The sequence below is a fragment of the Protopterus annectens genome, chromosome 11.part0 (assembly GCF_019279795.1).
Source record: "Protopterus annectens isolate FY-2018-M chromosome 11.part0, PAN1.0, whole genome shotgun sequence".
NCBI classification, from domain to species: domain Eukaryota; kingdom Metazoa; phylum Chordata; order Ceratodontiformes; family Protopteridae; genus Protopterus; species Protopterus annectens.
The window spans coordinates 1045991558-1046007586 of NC_056745.1; the positions used below are offsets into that span (position 1 = coordinate 1045991558).

Consider the following 16029-nt stretch of genomic DNA (forward strand, 5'->3'; position numbering starts at 1 on the left):
ATCACAGTCTCCCTAATAGTAGCTAGCCATTCCACATTGTATCATTTTCTTTTCCCAAATAAGCCCTCATTTTTCTTATTTTGACTATATCATCATAGCCTAGCCTTTAATACCGCTCTATTCCTTACATTCCAGGGAAAATACTAGGACAACCTACCACTCTTCTTTGATAAACTTATACTTCCTTTAGCTCCACCTCCTGCAAACACCTTCCTATTCCAACTATACTCTAATGAGTCTACTAGACAACATCCTCCTCCCGCACCTCACCCATGTTACTCTAACCACACCACCTTTTTTCTACACTACTACCCACAGTATTTTCACTTATACTCTACCCCATAACTGCTTCAGTTACAACAACCCTAATTCCCCTTCTCCTTCCATTTAAGCTATCTCACTCAACACCAATGATGCTGTTTTACTCATCTCTCATTTCTCCTCCTCATTCTCACTCTACACCAATGATGCTGCTTTACTCATGCCTCTCATTTCATCTCCTCCTTCTCTCTCTACACCAATGATGCTGTTTTACTCATGCCTCTCATTTCTCATCCTCCTCCTCCTTCTCACTCTACACCAATGATGCTGTTTTACTCATGCTTCTCATTTCTCCTCCTCCTTCTCACTCTACACCAATGATGCTGTTTTACTCATGCTTCTCATTTCTCCTCCTCCTTCTCACTCTACACCAATGATGCTGTTTTACTCATGCCTCTCATTTCTCCTCCTCCTTCTCATTTCTACCCTAACAACTCCTCCAGCAACACTAGTACAAAAGTATACTGCAACTATTACCTCATCATCATCACTCAGTCCTTCCACCACAAGCTTCTCCCAAATAACCCTAACACTTGCCTCTATACTGATCTTCTTCTATTCCCACCCTAAAGTCAATACTAACCACTTCAACTAAAACTTACAAAACTAAACTTACAACTGTCTCATGTACGCAGACAACCCTCTCCTCCTACCACCAAACACTAATATATGCGAGAGATGCAATTATACAGCCAAACTGGAGGCAAAGCTCTCTTAACCCAAGACTGGAACTGACAGTCAAGAGGAGAAGGAAAATACTTGCAACACACCGCCAGTCTCACACAGACCTATTAAACCAACACCGGCAAATAACGCACATAAATACACAAAAACATTTATTTATTTATTTATTTATTTGTAGTTGGTTTACCAGGATAGTCCATTGGGCCAAAATGAACCCGTTTTCAATGGAGTCCTGGGGAGAAAAGCTCCAAAGCAATCTAGGTTATAGTAGCTTATTAATGATAGTTATACAAAAATTAAGTTTCACTTAATTTCGAATAGTACATGTATCATTAGGAGTAATACAGACTAGTGATGAAACTTACAAATACAAAGAGTTGAGAATCACTTTTACAATTTCAAATAGTACTTCAAAACAATTAGGAGTAGTACAGACTAGTGATGAAACTACAGATGATACAGACACATGAAGAATATTGCAAAGTAGATATTGAGAAGTCATGTATATATGGAAGCATACCCATGAAGAGGTGCAGGCTAGTGCAATTTTGGAAAATCCATAAGGATAATAGAATAATGAATGAGTTAGAGGAGAATAATAGGAAAGTTGCTGGTGAGGAGGAAGATGGACTTTGTTAGTGTTTGATTATGAGGGGTGGGAGCAAGAGCATTCCCACTGGGATAGTAGATGTGAATGAAGAGATTTTTTGAAGATGAAATGATTACAGGTTGTGCGAATGGTTGGTGGTAGGGAGTTCCAGAGGTGAGCTAGGCCATAGGATAGAAGATTTTTACCTGGGGGGGCGAGTTGGTTTATGAACTTCTAGTAGATTTTGATTGTTGGTTCTTAGTACTCTATCGGGGAGGTGCATTTTAAAGGAAGTAGAAAGGGAGGGACAGAGGGAGGGGTTGAAAATGAGCTTATGTGCAAGACTTAGTTGGGTATAGGTTAGGTGACTGGGTAGTTCTAGCCATTTTAGTTTTTGGAGTGAGGAACAGTGGTGGGTGTAGGACCTCTGGCTGGTGGTGAATTTGGCTATTTTGTTGCAGCAAGAGGAAAGTTGTTTTTTAGAGATGACTGTAGGTTACAAAGGAGTGGAGCACCATAGAGAAGGGAGGGGATAAGAAAGTAAGTAGAAAGAGTGATCTTAGTGGCAGGTGTAAGGTAATGGTTTTGTCGGTACAGCATGCCTAGTTTTTGGCGGGTTTTTTGATATTATGTTGTAGGTGGGAATTAAATTTGAGCTGGTTATCAATTTGGACCCTGAGTAGCTTAGTCTCTGACACCAGATCCAGAGGTGAGTTATTTTGACTGATAATAGAGAATGTGTTTGTATTGATGGAAATGACTTTAGAGGGGGTAAATAACATTAGTTTGGTTTTAGAGGCATTGAGTGCTAGGTGATTATTCTTCATCCATTGCTCAGTGGTTGAAAAGGCCTCTTGAGTAAGCTTTTAGGAGTGTGGGAATGGATGCAACAGAGCAGGTAATAATTGAATCATCTGCATATTGGATAACGTTTGAGAATGGGATAGCAGTGCGGAAATTGTTTATAAATATATTAAAGAGAAGGGGACCCAGTATGGATCCTTGGGGAACTCCGGTGAGGGTATTAAGAAATGAGGAGGTGGCCTTTTTCCATTTTACAGCTTGATATCTATTGGATAAGTAACTGGAGAACCAGTTTAATGTAGAGGGAGATAGGTTAAGTTTTGAGAGTTTAATTATGAGTAGGTTGTGTGAGATAGTGTCGAAGGCTTTAGAGAGGTCAAGTAGTAGGGTAGAAACAATTTGGCCAGAGTCACGGGCTTTATTTACAGTTTCAAGGAAGGAGAGGATGGCTGTCATAGTGCTATGATTTGGTCTGAACCCGTGTTATGTGGGAGTTATTAAATGATTATCTAAGAGATGTGGTAGGAGTTGTTGTTGGATACACTTTTCTAGGAGTTTGGATATGGGAGACAAGATGGCGATGGGGTGGAAATTAGATACATTGTTAATGTTGCCACCTTTATGTAAGGGTATGATAAAGGCCTTTTTCCAGATTTGGGGTACAGTATGCTCTTGGATAGAGCGGTTGATAAGAATGCTAATGGGGTAGGCGATTACTTCTGCAGCTATGCTGAGAAAGTAAGAAGGGATATTATCTGGAGCATTAGTGCATGGCTTCAGTTTCAGAAGGAGTTTCTTTATAGTGGATGTGGGTATAGGTTTTAATGAGAATAGAGGGGGGTGGGAAGAGGGGCTATTAAGGGGTGATGATGTTGAGAAAGTTAGAGTTGGAGAAGAGGTGGAGGATGGAGAGTTACTAGATGGTACAGTGGGAGTGGTAGTAGTGCTGGGTAGAGTGTAGGTAGGGGAGGGTGATGTAGTAATGGAGAATGTGGTGGTGTCTGAGAATGTAGATGTTAGTTTAGAAATAAAATCAATGAAGAAAGAGTTAAATTGGTTAGCTAAGTCAATATCAGGAGCATTAGGGTCTGGAGTGGGGGTGTCAGGTTTGCTGGGGTTAAGGAGAGTAGAGATACCTTTCCAGAATTTTTGAGGGTTTGTTTTATTATTATTTTGTAGTATGGAGAAATAATTTTGTCAATCAGATATGATGAGCTTTTTTACTTTATTTTGAAGTGTTTTGTATTCATTATGGATTGTGGGACTCCTGTTTTTCTGGTAATGTGCCCAGACTTTATCTCTGTGCCGCATTGTTGATAGAGTGTTTTTGGTGAGCCAAGGGGCAGTTTTAATTTTTACTCTCTTGGTCCTTAATGGAGCATGGGAGTCTAGTAGTTCCAAGAATGTTGAGTTGAAGTAGGAAACAGCGTCATCTACAGGTAATGTTTTTAGACAATTCCAATGTATTGCTTTTAGAGAGTTTGAGAAGGCTATAGAGTTTAAACTTTTTTGGTTACGGATAGTAATATAGTTATGTGTGCGATGTAGACGTTGGGGGAGTCGATGAGTGAAGATGGGTATGTGGTCACTGAGGGAATTGGGAAGAGTGCCACTGTCGGAGAAATAATGGGGATGAGAGACTAGAATCCAGTCTAGAATACTACCGCTAGAGAGGTTGTTTGACGGGCGAGTTATAGAGTTGATTAGTTGTGTAAAATTGTAGAGGTTGATGTTAAGAGGGTTTGGAGGAGACTGAATAGAGGCCCAGTTAATATTCATGTCTCCTAGGATTATTGTTTCATTGCTAATGTTGTTAGAGAGCCAGGAGAGGATGTCTTCTAATGTGGAAATATTATCCCCTGGAGGGATATAGAGGGAAGCTATACATATGTGTTTGTGTTTATTAACTTGTAGTAGTGTGAGGAGTAATTCAGCATTGTTAAAGTGTGGAATAGGTTTATTGTAGGGAGTAACTGATAAGGAAGATGAGTATAGGAGAGCTACTCCTCCACCTTTTTTGTGGGACCTGTCTTTTCTGATGATAGAATAGTTTGGTGGAGTTATTTCAGAATCTTTTATATGGGGTTTTAACCAAGTTTCAGAGATGGATAGGATGTCAGGTTTATTATGTATTAGCCAGGCATGGAGGTTAGGGACTTTGTTTGCTATACTTTGGGAGTTTAAAGAAGTAAGTAATATGGACTTGTCTATAGTGGATGAGGTGGTGGGGCCTGGGTTAGGATGGATATCACCTGATAATAAAGTGGTTATCAGATGTAGGATTGGGTTGGATAGGTAATTAGACAGTTTAGTGAATTTACTAGGTTCTATTAAAGTTCTGAGGATTTACTAGTTACTATAGGGGTTGATTGATTTGGAGATGTGATGAGTTTGTATGGGAAGAGTAGGAGGTGTTTTATAGGATACAGATGGGGAGAAATAGGAGTGTGAGAGTATGAGAGAGGGGAATTGAGATGGTTGGTTACATGGAAGGATTGAATGTGGTAGAGGTTAGTAGGTTGGGTGAGGAAGTAAAGATAGGATAAATTAAGAACTAGTAGTAGTAGACAGGGGATGAATGAGGGTTTTAAGAACATGATGAGATGAGTTTGCTTAGAGGGGTAAAGTTGTCGTCAAATTATGTATGGATATAAGAGGGAGATATGTATGTGAGAATTGGTAAGTAGTTAAATAGTAGGAAGGGAAGGAGTGTATTTTATGTATGGAGGGGGGTGTGGTTTTGAAGTGGGTAATGAGAGAAAATGGAAACTATTGGCTAGTTGTGATAGTTTTGGGGAGGAGAATGAATATGTAGTAAGGTGGAAATAGGGAGTGGGTGTGTCCCAAGTAATGGTAATGATTGGTGTAAAGTGGTAGTGGGTGTGGTTTTGGGGAAATAAAGGTAGAGGTGCTGGGGGTGGGTGGGAAATGGGGGTAGGGTAGGGGAGTGGAGTGAGCCCAGGGCTTAACGGAGCGGGGCTACAGCAAGTAGTGGAGGATTCAGCAGAGACAATCAATAAGCACCATTTAGTAAGAGAAAGACAGATGAGGAGGTAAGTAGCTGCTAGTAAAGCAAGCAGGTATAAAAGAGAGGATAGTGTAAGGGGAGATTAAGAAACCTTAAACTGTAACGGTAGCAGTGAGAGTGAAAGGTGCTGATTATGGGCAGGGTAGGAGTAGAGAGAGGAAAGGAGGGCAACTGTGAATGTCCGAGAGATATAAGAGGACAAATACAGTGAGATAGGACTAGTAGACTATTAGGAGTGGGATACAGGAAAATAAGACTATTAGATTGTGGGGAGTGAGTAAGGGTACAAGGAAGAGGTATACTGCCACCTGGTGGGTGGAAATGGATACTACAGATGGTGACACGGAAGATAAGTAGGTGGAGAAGTCTAAGGTAAGTAGTGAGGGATCATCTAGCAAGGAGGCATTTAGTCAAGGGAAAGGAGTCTGGCTGCTGGTTACCCTGACTCAGTGGCTAAAAATAGTATACAAGATAAATTAACAGGACAAAATGTTTAATTTAGCTTACAATGTGGGTCAAAAAAGTTTAATTAGTTTACAGTATGAGTCAATAGAGAGACATACTTAGAAGTTCTGTAGAAACAGGTGAGAGCACTGGGTACCAAAAGGGAGGTCCACTTTGCACGGCTAGAGGTGAACAAGGGATTCCTAGAGCCAAGCAGGTATCTTCTTGCAATGTCGCAGTAGCTTTTTAGAAGTTCTGTAGAAACAGGTGAGAGCACTGGGTACCAAAAGGGAGGTCCACTTTGCATGGCTAGAGGTGAACAAGGGATTCCTAGAGCCAAGCAGGTATCTTCTTGCAATGTAGCAGTAGCTTTTTAGAAGTTCTGTAGAAACAGGTGAGAGCACTGGGTACCAAAAGGGAGGTCCACTTTGCACGGCTAGATTCCTAGAGCCAAGCAGGTATCTTCTTGCAATGTAGCAGTAGCTTTTTAGAAGTTCTGTAGAAACAGGTGAGAGCACTGGGTACAAAAGGGAGGTCCACTTTGCACGGCTAGAGGTGAACAAGGGATTCCTAGAGCCAAGCAGGTATCTTCTTGCAATGTAGCAGTAGCTTTTTAGAACTTCTGTAGAAACAGGTGAGAGCACTGGGTACCAAAAGGGAGGTCCACTTTGCACAGCTAGAGGTGAACAAGGGATTCCTAGAGCCAAGCAGGTATCTTCTTGCAATGTAGCAGTAGCTTTTTAGAAGTTCTGTAGAAACAGGTGAGAGCACTGGGTACCAAAAGGGAGGTCCACTTTGCACGGCTAGAGGTGAACAAGGGATTCCTATAGCCAAGCAGGTATCTTCTTGCAATGTAGCAGTAGCTTTAGAATGTAGCGTACTCCAAGCTTCAGGGGCACACAGCAGCCAGGGAGGGTGTAGATGGTAAAGGCATATGCTAAAAACATACTCAGAGGCTCTAAATAAAAATCTGCAAAAGTAACAGAGACCTCCAAAGCAGACACCCAAGCAACCACCACACCTCATCACAAACCATGAAACACATACTTCACATAATCAATGTGCCACACATTCACAGCCCTTAAGGCAAAATAACATAACCAACACATTAGTAATAGGCGACTCTATAGTCAGGCACACTGATGTCCCATTAACTAGGCTGGACAAGGAGAAGGTTACAGTTAGCTGCCTGTTGGATGCCAGGATCTGCCACATAACACAAGCACTCAGGTCAATCCAGAACAAGTACAAATATGACTCTGTTAATGTCCATGTTGGTGTGAATGACCTGAGACGTACCTCCCTGGACTACATGAAAAGAGACATGGAAGAGCTCTCTGATCACGTTGCCCAGGCCAGTATGACTCTGACCCTGAGTAGCATCCTGCTCTCACCAAGAATGATGCCACAGTATAAAGAAAAAATTATCAATTTCAACAACTGGCTAAGTTTCTGGTGTCATTCAAAGGGGATCCAGTATCTGTCCACCTGGGATGACACGCTCAATAAGCTATGTTGCTTCGCAAGAGATGGCTTGCACCTGTCACCCTTAGGCTTTCGAATACTGACCAAGGCTTTTGCCACCCCCATAGTGCCTTTTTTAGGCAAGGCTCAAAAGACAAACCCACCACTGTAAATAGCCGAAGTAACCAAAAACTGAGGGCAATGCTACTCGACGCCAGAAGTCTAAACCTCAAAATGCATGCACTCAAGGCACTCCTCAGTATGGGGAACATTGATATCTGTGCAGTAGCAGAAACCTGGTTTAAGGCTCCAGAGAGCACCCCAGCATTACTAGGTTATAACTCATATCATACTTTTTGACCACAGCACCAGGACTGAAACACAAAAGGAGGGGTGTATCCATATTCATCAAGGATAACCACTCCTCCATGTTAGTGGCACAGCACAATGCCTCAGAGATCATCCATGTGCAACTGACAATGGGCAAAACTGCAATTCAAATTGTAGCTTGCTACAGATCACCCACCATGACCCAGGACCCCCATTCCATGTTTCTGGAGACACTGGAAAATATGAAGTTCCTACCAAATGCCCTAATATTGGGTGATTTCAATTATCCAAACATTAACTGGGAGAACTACTCATGTACTAACTCCCTTGCCCAACGCTCCTAGAATTTATAAATTTGAATGCCCTGGATCAACTGGTCAAAACCCCACCAGAGGTGACAACATATTGGACCTGGTCATCACCAACTTGAGTGACCGTTGTTCTACACCGGAGGTCAAACCCTCGTTGGTTAGATCAGACTATAGACTAATCACTCTGGATATCCACATTCCACCCCCACCCCCAATCAAGAAAACCACTGTGAAAATCTTTTCAAAAGCAAACTTCACGTTACTTAAAACCGAGGTGGAAAGTTTCACAGCCCCCATGCTAAAGGACAATGCTTACCAAGCTGCTAAATCCCTTACAAAGGCACTCTATGAGCACCTGCAAGAATGGATGGATTGTGCTATCCCAAGCAAAACCAAAACTCACTCCTCCAAGAAAAGGAAACCAGTCTTGTGGACCCCTGCCATAAACAAGCTATACAATAGAAGGAGGAAACTAATGTAAAAAAAGAGTAAAATCCCAAGAAGGAAAGACATCCCTGATCAGTATCAGCAAGAAACTACGATCCCTCAAAATCATCCAAGGCTAGCTTCGAAAGAAAAATTGTCAAGAACTCCAAAGATAACCACAAAGAGTTCTTTAGCTATGTCAAGAACCTAAGTGGAAACTCTCAGATCTGCTCTGAGTTAGTGCAGAATGGCACAAAATACACTGAACCGACTGATATTGCCAACATTCTGGCAGACAGGTTTAGTGCAAACTTCATCCCCCCTCACCCCCTAAAGGGCCCATAACCATACCAAAAGAATGTAATGCCCTGGCAATCACTGACACACAGGTTAAAACAGCCCTATCCAAAGTCAAAAATACAGCTTCAATAGGACCAGATGGTGTCCCAGGCTGCATCTTACACAAGCTCCAAAATGAACTAACCCCTCACCTAAACACACTGTTCAAACTCAGCCTCTCTACAGGCTGCATACCCATAGAGTGGCGCACAGCAACAATTATCCCGCTCCACAAAGGTGGAGCCACAATGGACCCAGGGAACTATTGCCCTATAAGCCTGACTAGCCTGGTCTGCTAGGCTCTGGAGCACATCATCATGGAATTCATTAACAGATACATTGGGAACCTTCAAACATTGGACCCTACCCAGTTTGGCTTTGTTAAGGGCAGATCATGCCTCCTAAACCTGGTGTACTTCTTTGAGACAGTTACCAAGGCTTTAGATGAGGGAATGGAGGTCCACACAGCCTACCTAGACCTCGCAAAGGCTTTCGACACCATTCTCCATTCTGGTATTATAGACAAGCTCACCAGCCTGAACATAAACCCCTATGTCATGAGATGGGTTGCCATTTAGCTCACGGATATAACCCACACAGTGAGAGTTGCAGGCTCTAGGTCCGACTCTAAACCAGTTACAAGTGGCTTCCCCCGGGGCTCAGTCCTGGGACCTATGGCTGACCAAGTTCGCAGACAACTGCAAACTGGGGGCCATAATTGACTATCCAGCTGACACAGACATCCTCCAGAAGGGTCTCACTGAGACAGATACCTGGTGTTAAAATCATGGCCTCAAGCTACATGCCAAAAAGTGCATAGTCATCCCCTTTGGAAAAAACAAAGTACCCGCAAACTACCACATACATAGTAGTCCCCTAAATACAGAAAATGTAATAAGGGATTTGGGGACCCAAGTAGATAGTAATCTCTCCTTTGATAATCATATTGCCAAGGTGGTTAGAAAACCCTTCTATGTGGCCCACCTAATCACAAAAAGGTTCGCATCTAGAACAAAAGAGGTTATTGTGCCCCTCTACTCATCACTCATCAGACCCATCATAGAGTACAATGCCCCATTTGAGATGTACCTTACAAGACACCTGCAACAGCTGGAAAGACCACAGAAGTACCTCACCAAGAGGATTACTGGCCTCAAACATATGCCCTATGCAGCTCGACTGAAGAAACTCCAGCTGTACACGGTTGTATACCACTTACTCAGAGGTGATCTCTACCTGACATACAAGGCCATGTCCAACCCAAAATTGATGGACATGCTCCACCTAAAAAAAAAAAAATCCCCAAGAGCCACACGCTCTAGGGATCTAAACCTCACCACAACGATAAATAGGACGTGCTGGAGGGATAGATTTCTGTCCCAGAGACTCCCCATGCTTTGGAACAGGATTCTAATCTACATTAGGCAGAACCCCTCACTAACACTCTTCAAGAGAAACCTTGACGAGTGGATGAGAAACAGAAAATTTACCCCGGGGATCACTGCAGTGGCTCTGATGGACAGAGGCACAGGGAACTAATGGCTCTGCTGGACCGAGGCACAGGGAACTAATCTAAGGGGGCAGCGAAAGCCAACACATTCTGGCTAGGCTTATAGATGCCCATGGGCAGATAGCCTAGTACTTACCTATGAACCTATGAAACTAATACAAATACTCAAACTACTTAAAACTCCTAAAACTAGATTTTTTTTTACAGTCTCAGATTTGTAAGGGGACTTCACTCAAACCCAGCTCTCATTCCTACTACACAGACAAAAAAAATAAATAAATAAAACTTATCACTTTTATTAGCAGGAGCATGTGCAATAAACGGATCCTCTTCATGCCTGGTTAATACGCTCTAACCCAGACATCCTTGCTATTACAGTGACTTGGCTAAAACCAGAAATTAAAGATACTGAAATTCTTCCCCATGATTACAGTATTATCAGAGTAGAGACAAAATAATAAAACAAATCAGTATCAGTATGGTGACAAGTCCAGTACAACAAATAAGGTAATCCAAAGAACATTAAAAAAAAATAAAAAAAAGAAGATGTACCTGGGACCATGAACAGTAAAAAGTATGTTTAATTGGCTATGCACCAAGTTGCTAAAATCATTTCAGTCAAAGTGCACGCAAATGCTAAAAACTCAGGGTCCAAATGCAAGTGTGAAAAACACACTTTCACCCAATGGGCTTCATCAGGCAAATGGTATATAAATGGCATGGATGAGTATATACAGCATTTCAAAAGTCATATGATTAAAAAGGCACATGTTTAGAAAAAAATCATATGATTAAAAAAGTCCATGTTTAAAAAGAGCCAGTGAAACACATTGAGATTACATATTGTAAATCAGTAAGTAAAATAAAAATGCCATAAATGCAACCCCTCTAACTCATCACCGTAAAGCCCTACATTCCCTAAAATGGCTTGAACTCCCCTTCCACCTCCAATACACATAACTTACTGTTGTTGTTGCCTTTTGGCTTTTCCTGGTTAGGGGTCACCACAGCAGAACTCCGGTCTGCTAATAATTGGCAGTAGATTTTGATGAACGCTGAGGTGCCAGCTCGATGTTCAACCTTCAACGAAGGCACGCCCATTTACGCATGTCTTTCGAACACCCACTCAACCACGGGGAGGACATGCAGACTCCACACAGAAGGCACTCCCTGCACTCCAGCCAAGAATCGAACGGGAGTACCTCTTGCTGTGAGGCAACAACGCTACTGCTGCACCACCGCGGAAGTCTAATACACATAACTTACTATGGCATACAAAATCATCCACAGCCCACTAGCTTGTCCTGTTCTTAGCCCATTAATCAACTTTTATATCCCAAATAAACATCTCTGATCTGAAGATAAACATCTCTTCACAACGTATATACCTAACAACCTTCAGGCCTAAGCCTTTACTCCTGCTCTGTGGCAAAACTATGGAACTCCCTACTGTTAATTATCAAAACTGCTACTAACCTGCATTCCTTCAAAACCTCTATAAAAGAATACTTCACCCAAGCTTGGATTTGCCCTGTATGAGCCCAGGCTGAGGTATTCTTATACCTTTTTCTGCCTCTACTCTATCTCCACTACAAACTTACCCGACCCTCCCTTCTACACATACTCCCCTGAGGTTACACTCATACCTTTTCCACATCTATTCCTACTATCCCTTCTATCACACCCTACCCTTTTCTACTTGTACTAGTCCTAAGCCTTCACCAGTATAATATGTTACCAAATTTCATGACCTCTAGAATATTAATAATCGTTATGATAAAAATCTATTATGTATATAATGCTGCATCTTCCTGTTATCATGCTTTCCATGTAATTTATGCTTGAACAGTATTATGTCTGTTGAGTTTTTACTCTGACAAACTAATGTGTTGTTTTCATATTTGTGCTTGAATGTTATGACAATTATGTCTGTCTAGTTTTTCATTCCATATGTATCTGGAGCTTTTCCCCCAGGCCTTCTTTTGAAAATGGGTATCTCATGACCCATTCAGACTTTCCCAGTAAACAAATGCCAAATTAAATAAATAATTAAATAATAGTAGGTCTCAGGGACCCAAAATGTCACAGTTAAGACAACTAAACAACAAAACAACTGAAACACACAAAATGCACCAGATCAATAATTTAAAGAGAAGATGCAGCCATATCCCCCACTCACCCACTCCATTAGTAAGCTCTGTTTCTATGCCCCTGATCTCTAAATTTACTCCCTCCAAGAAAAGACCAAATTCAACAAAAGCAAACAATGAAAGAGCTGTCCTTTCACCTCTCTCTGAATCACCTTACCTCAAATTCTTGTAAGCAGCATGTGACAGTTCAAATGACAGCAAACGTGGTTCCTTACTTCTGTATCATTACTGATCTTGTTATGCAAAATGCATACATATTACTGGTCTATGAAATTTATTTAACAGAAACATTAGGTTACCACATCCACAACTTTATGGTATCAGTCCCTCAATGACCATCAAATAACGATGAAGCTTTTGAACTACATAACTTAAAGCAAAATTATACACTCTTAACGCAACCATGTAAAAAGACAGTTATATCCCAAACCTGGAGCTTTCCACTTTATTTTAAGTGGTTAGCATCTTCTCTGATTTGCTATATTTCAAAATGACCTGACAGGGACTTGTCATGTGAGTATGTGTTTATTACTCCATGCCATCATATCACCATATGTTGTGTTGCATCTTTCGGCTTTTCCCGGTTAGGGGTCGCCACAGCAGAACTCTGGTCTGCTAATGATTGGTAGTTGATTTTTAAGTGCCGAGTTACCAGCCCTGATGCACAACCTTCAACAAAGGTATGACCATTCATGCATGCCTCCACGGAGAAGACGCTGTAGCTGAGAATCGAACCGGACAGCGTCTTACTGTGAGGCGACAACGCTACCGCAGCACCACCACCGTGGGTGCCATCATATCACCATATCCTGGAGAGAAAAATTTCTTTGGTGTTGTCTCTCTATTCACTTAAAGTAGGGGTACCAACTTCTACTTTTTTTGTTTTCTTTTTATGATGATACCTTTTGATTCTCTCTGTGGCCATCTCCTTACAATCATAGTCAGGTATACTTGAATGTTATGTTTTGAATAGCTGGTATGCAGATATAATAGCATACTGTTTTACAATGTCAGAAATGAGGTCCCAGGCCACACTATACAGCTAATAAAAGAAGCTGGCCATTTTGTACCGGCAAGACACACTAAAGACTTTTATATATCATGTATCCTGTGTGCTGTAGGTAGGATCAATGAACTTTTTGTTGAGGCTGTAAATGTGTTTGATGTATCTAATCTAATTGCTAGTCACTGACTTGTCAAAAAATTGCCTGTGTAATACAAAATTTGCTTATCAAAAGCACCAACAGGAAATAAGATTTCAAAAAAAAATCTAAAATGGTATAAAGAGAAACCATTGAAAAAGGTACATGCAGGAACATGATAGATGGCATTTTTGGGACTGAATTAAAGGGAAGGAAAATACTTTGTATCAGAAAAATTGCTTGATATCTGAGTGTCACTTGGATTTTATTCCCATAAGTAAACCTGCTTCTTGTAAAATCTACTGGGACTTCGGCACTAAGTGCAGGCAGACTTAAATAAGGGACAGAATAATCTACATGTGTTTATTCATCAATATGGGGTAAAGCAGACACACAGATAATGTGAAATGATTCATTTTATTAAACCAAGCAGAGGTGTTCATTAATCCTTTATCAGCCATAAGAATGACAGTCGAAAATTGCAGATATCTTTAATTTCTCAGTGAGCATATTCAGGTTTCTTGAAAAATGCCAAATGAAGTCAAGACCTATTGACAAATATTTATGACAAAACCAACACTGTCTGATTTAATGGAAAAAAATCTGTAAAAACAGGATCAGAAGGTCAAGTTATTTGAAGGTCTAATAATTATTTCAAGAAGACTATTACTGCCCTGCAGAAACACTTATTTTAAGATTCATGAATGACATTGACCTGTAGTTATTCATCACAAAATAATATTCAGTAATGATGCAGTGCATGGAGTGTCATAATTACACTCACATATCAATTAAATGAAATCCTATTTCAGTGCTACTACAGTGCAAGACCTGCCTTAACAACAAGGGAGACCTGCCTTAACAACACGTAAAAGAGTGCTTAACAGGTGTTAAGCACCCACTATGCTGTTAATATAGTATCCGTTACTGTGGTAGCACCAAACTAGGGTGCTATTTATGCATATTTGAGGGCAAATAACAGCAGCAGAACATTAAATTTGTTTCTGCCTGCTCTCTACATTACACTTACTAAAAACATATTTGGAAACCATCTGCTTCCCTTACACAAGGAATACATAAATTAAAAGCACTACACCCTCACAAACTCCCCTTTAGTACCTTGTTCCCCATTGGCCCTTTTTTCAATTATAAAGGAATTCCCAATACTATTCTAGCATGTCCAAAGGTCAGTTGTCAATCTCCTCTCCGGTCCAGCTGGTGAATCTGGGAATCTTGAGGCAATGTTACAACTGCCTCATGTACACAGACAACCCTCTCCTCCTCCCAACAAATTCCAACACATGTGAGAGATGCAACCATATAGCCAAACTGGAGGCTAAGCTCTCTCAACTCAGTACTGGCTTAACCAGTCAGGAGGAGAAGGAAACCACACTCACTACAATTCCAGTCTCACACAGACCTACCATGACAGCAAACCAAACACATAAACACACAAAAACATACTCGGAGGCTCTAAATAAAATCTGCCTAAGCAGCAGAGACCTCCAAAGCAGACACCCAAGCAACTGCTACCCCAAAACAAAACACATGCAACACATAGCTCACAAAGCCAGTGTGCCGAACAGTCACAGCCCTTAAGGCTAAACAACACACCTGATACACTTGTAATAGGTGACTCTATAGTCAGGCACACTGACATCCCGCTCACCAGGCTGAACAAGGAGAAGGTCACGGTGAACTGCCTGTCGGGCGCTAGGATCCGGGACATAACACAAGCACTCAGGTCACTCCAAGGCAAGTACAAATATGACTCAGTCATTGTCCATGCTGGTGTGAATGACCTGAGATGTACCTCCCTGGACTACATGAAAAGAGACATAGAAGAGCTCTCTGAGCATGTAGCCCAGGCCAGTATGACCCTGACCTTGAGTAGCATCTTACTCTCACCAAGAATGATGCCACAATATGAAGACAAGATGATCAATTTCAACAATTGGCTTAAGTATTGGTGTCATTCAAAGGGGATCCAATGCCTATCAGCCTGGGATGACATGCTCGACAAGCCACGATGCTTCGCTAGGGACGGCTTGCACCTGTCACCCTGGGCTTTCGGATATTGGCAAAGGCTCTTGCTACCCCCATAGTGCCTTTTTTAGGCAAGGCTCAAAAGACAAACCCACCTCCATAGGTATCACAAAGGATAAGAAACTAAGAGTAATGCTACTCAACGCCAGAAGTCTAAACCTCAAGATGCACACACTCAAAACTCTCCTTAGCATGGAGAACATCAATATCTGTGCAGTAACAGAAACCTGGTTCAAGGCTCCTGAGAGCACCCCAGCACTACCAGATTATACCTCATACCATGCTTTTCGGCCCCAAAACTTGGACCGAACCACAAAAGGAGGGGGAGTATCAATATTCGCCAAAGATACCCACACCTCCAGGTTGGTGGCACAGCATGAAGCATCAGAGACTATCCATGTGCAATTAACAGTGGGTAAAACTGCCTTCCAGTTTATAGCC

At 41.6% G+C, this 16029-nt stretch overlaps 1 protein-coding gene across 1 annotated transcript in view; it reads right to left on the minus strand.

Annotated features, from left to right (window-relative positions):
• Positions 1 to 16029, minus strand: part of LOC122815689 (copine-8) — a 3116673-nt gene that overhangs the window by 2019008 nt on the left and 1081636 nt on the right. The window lies entirely within an intron of this gene.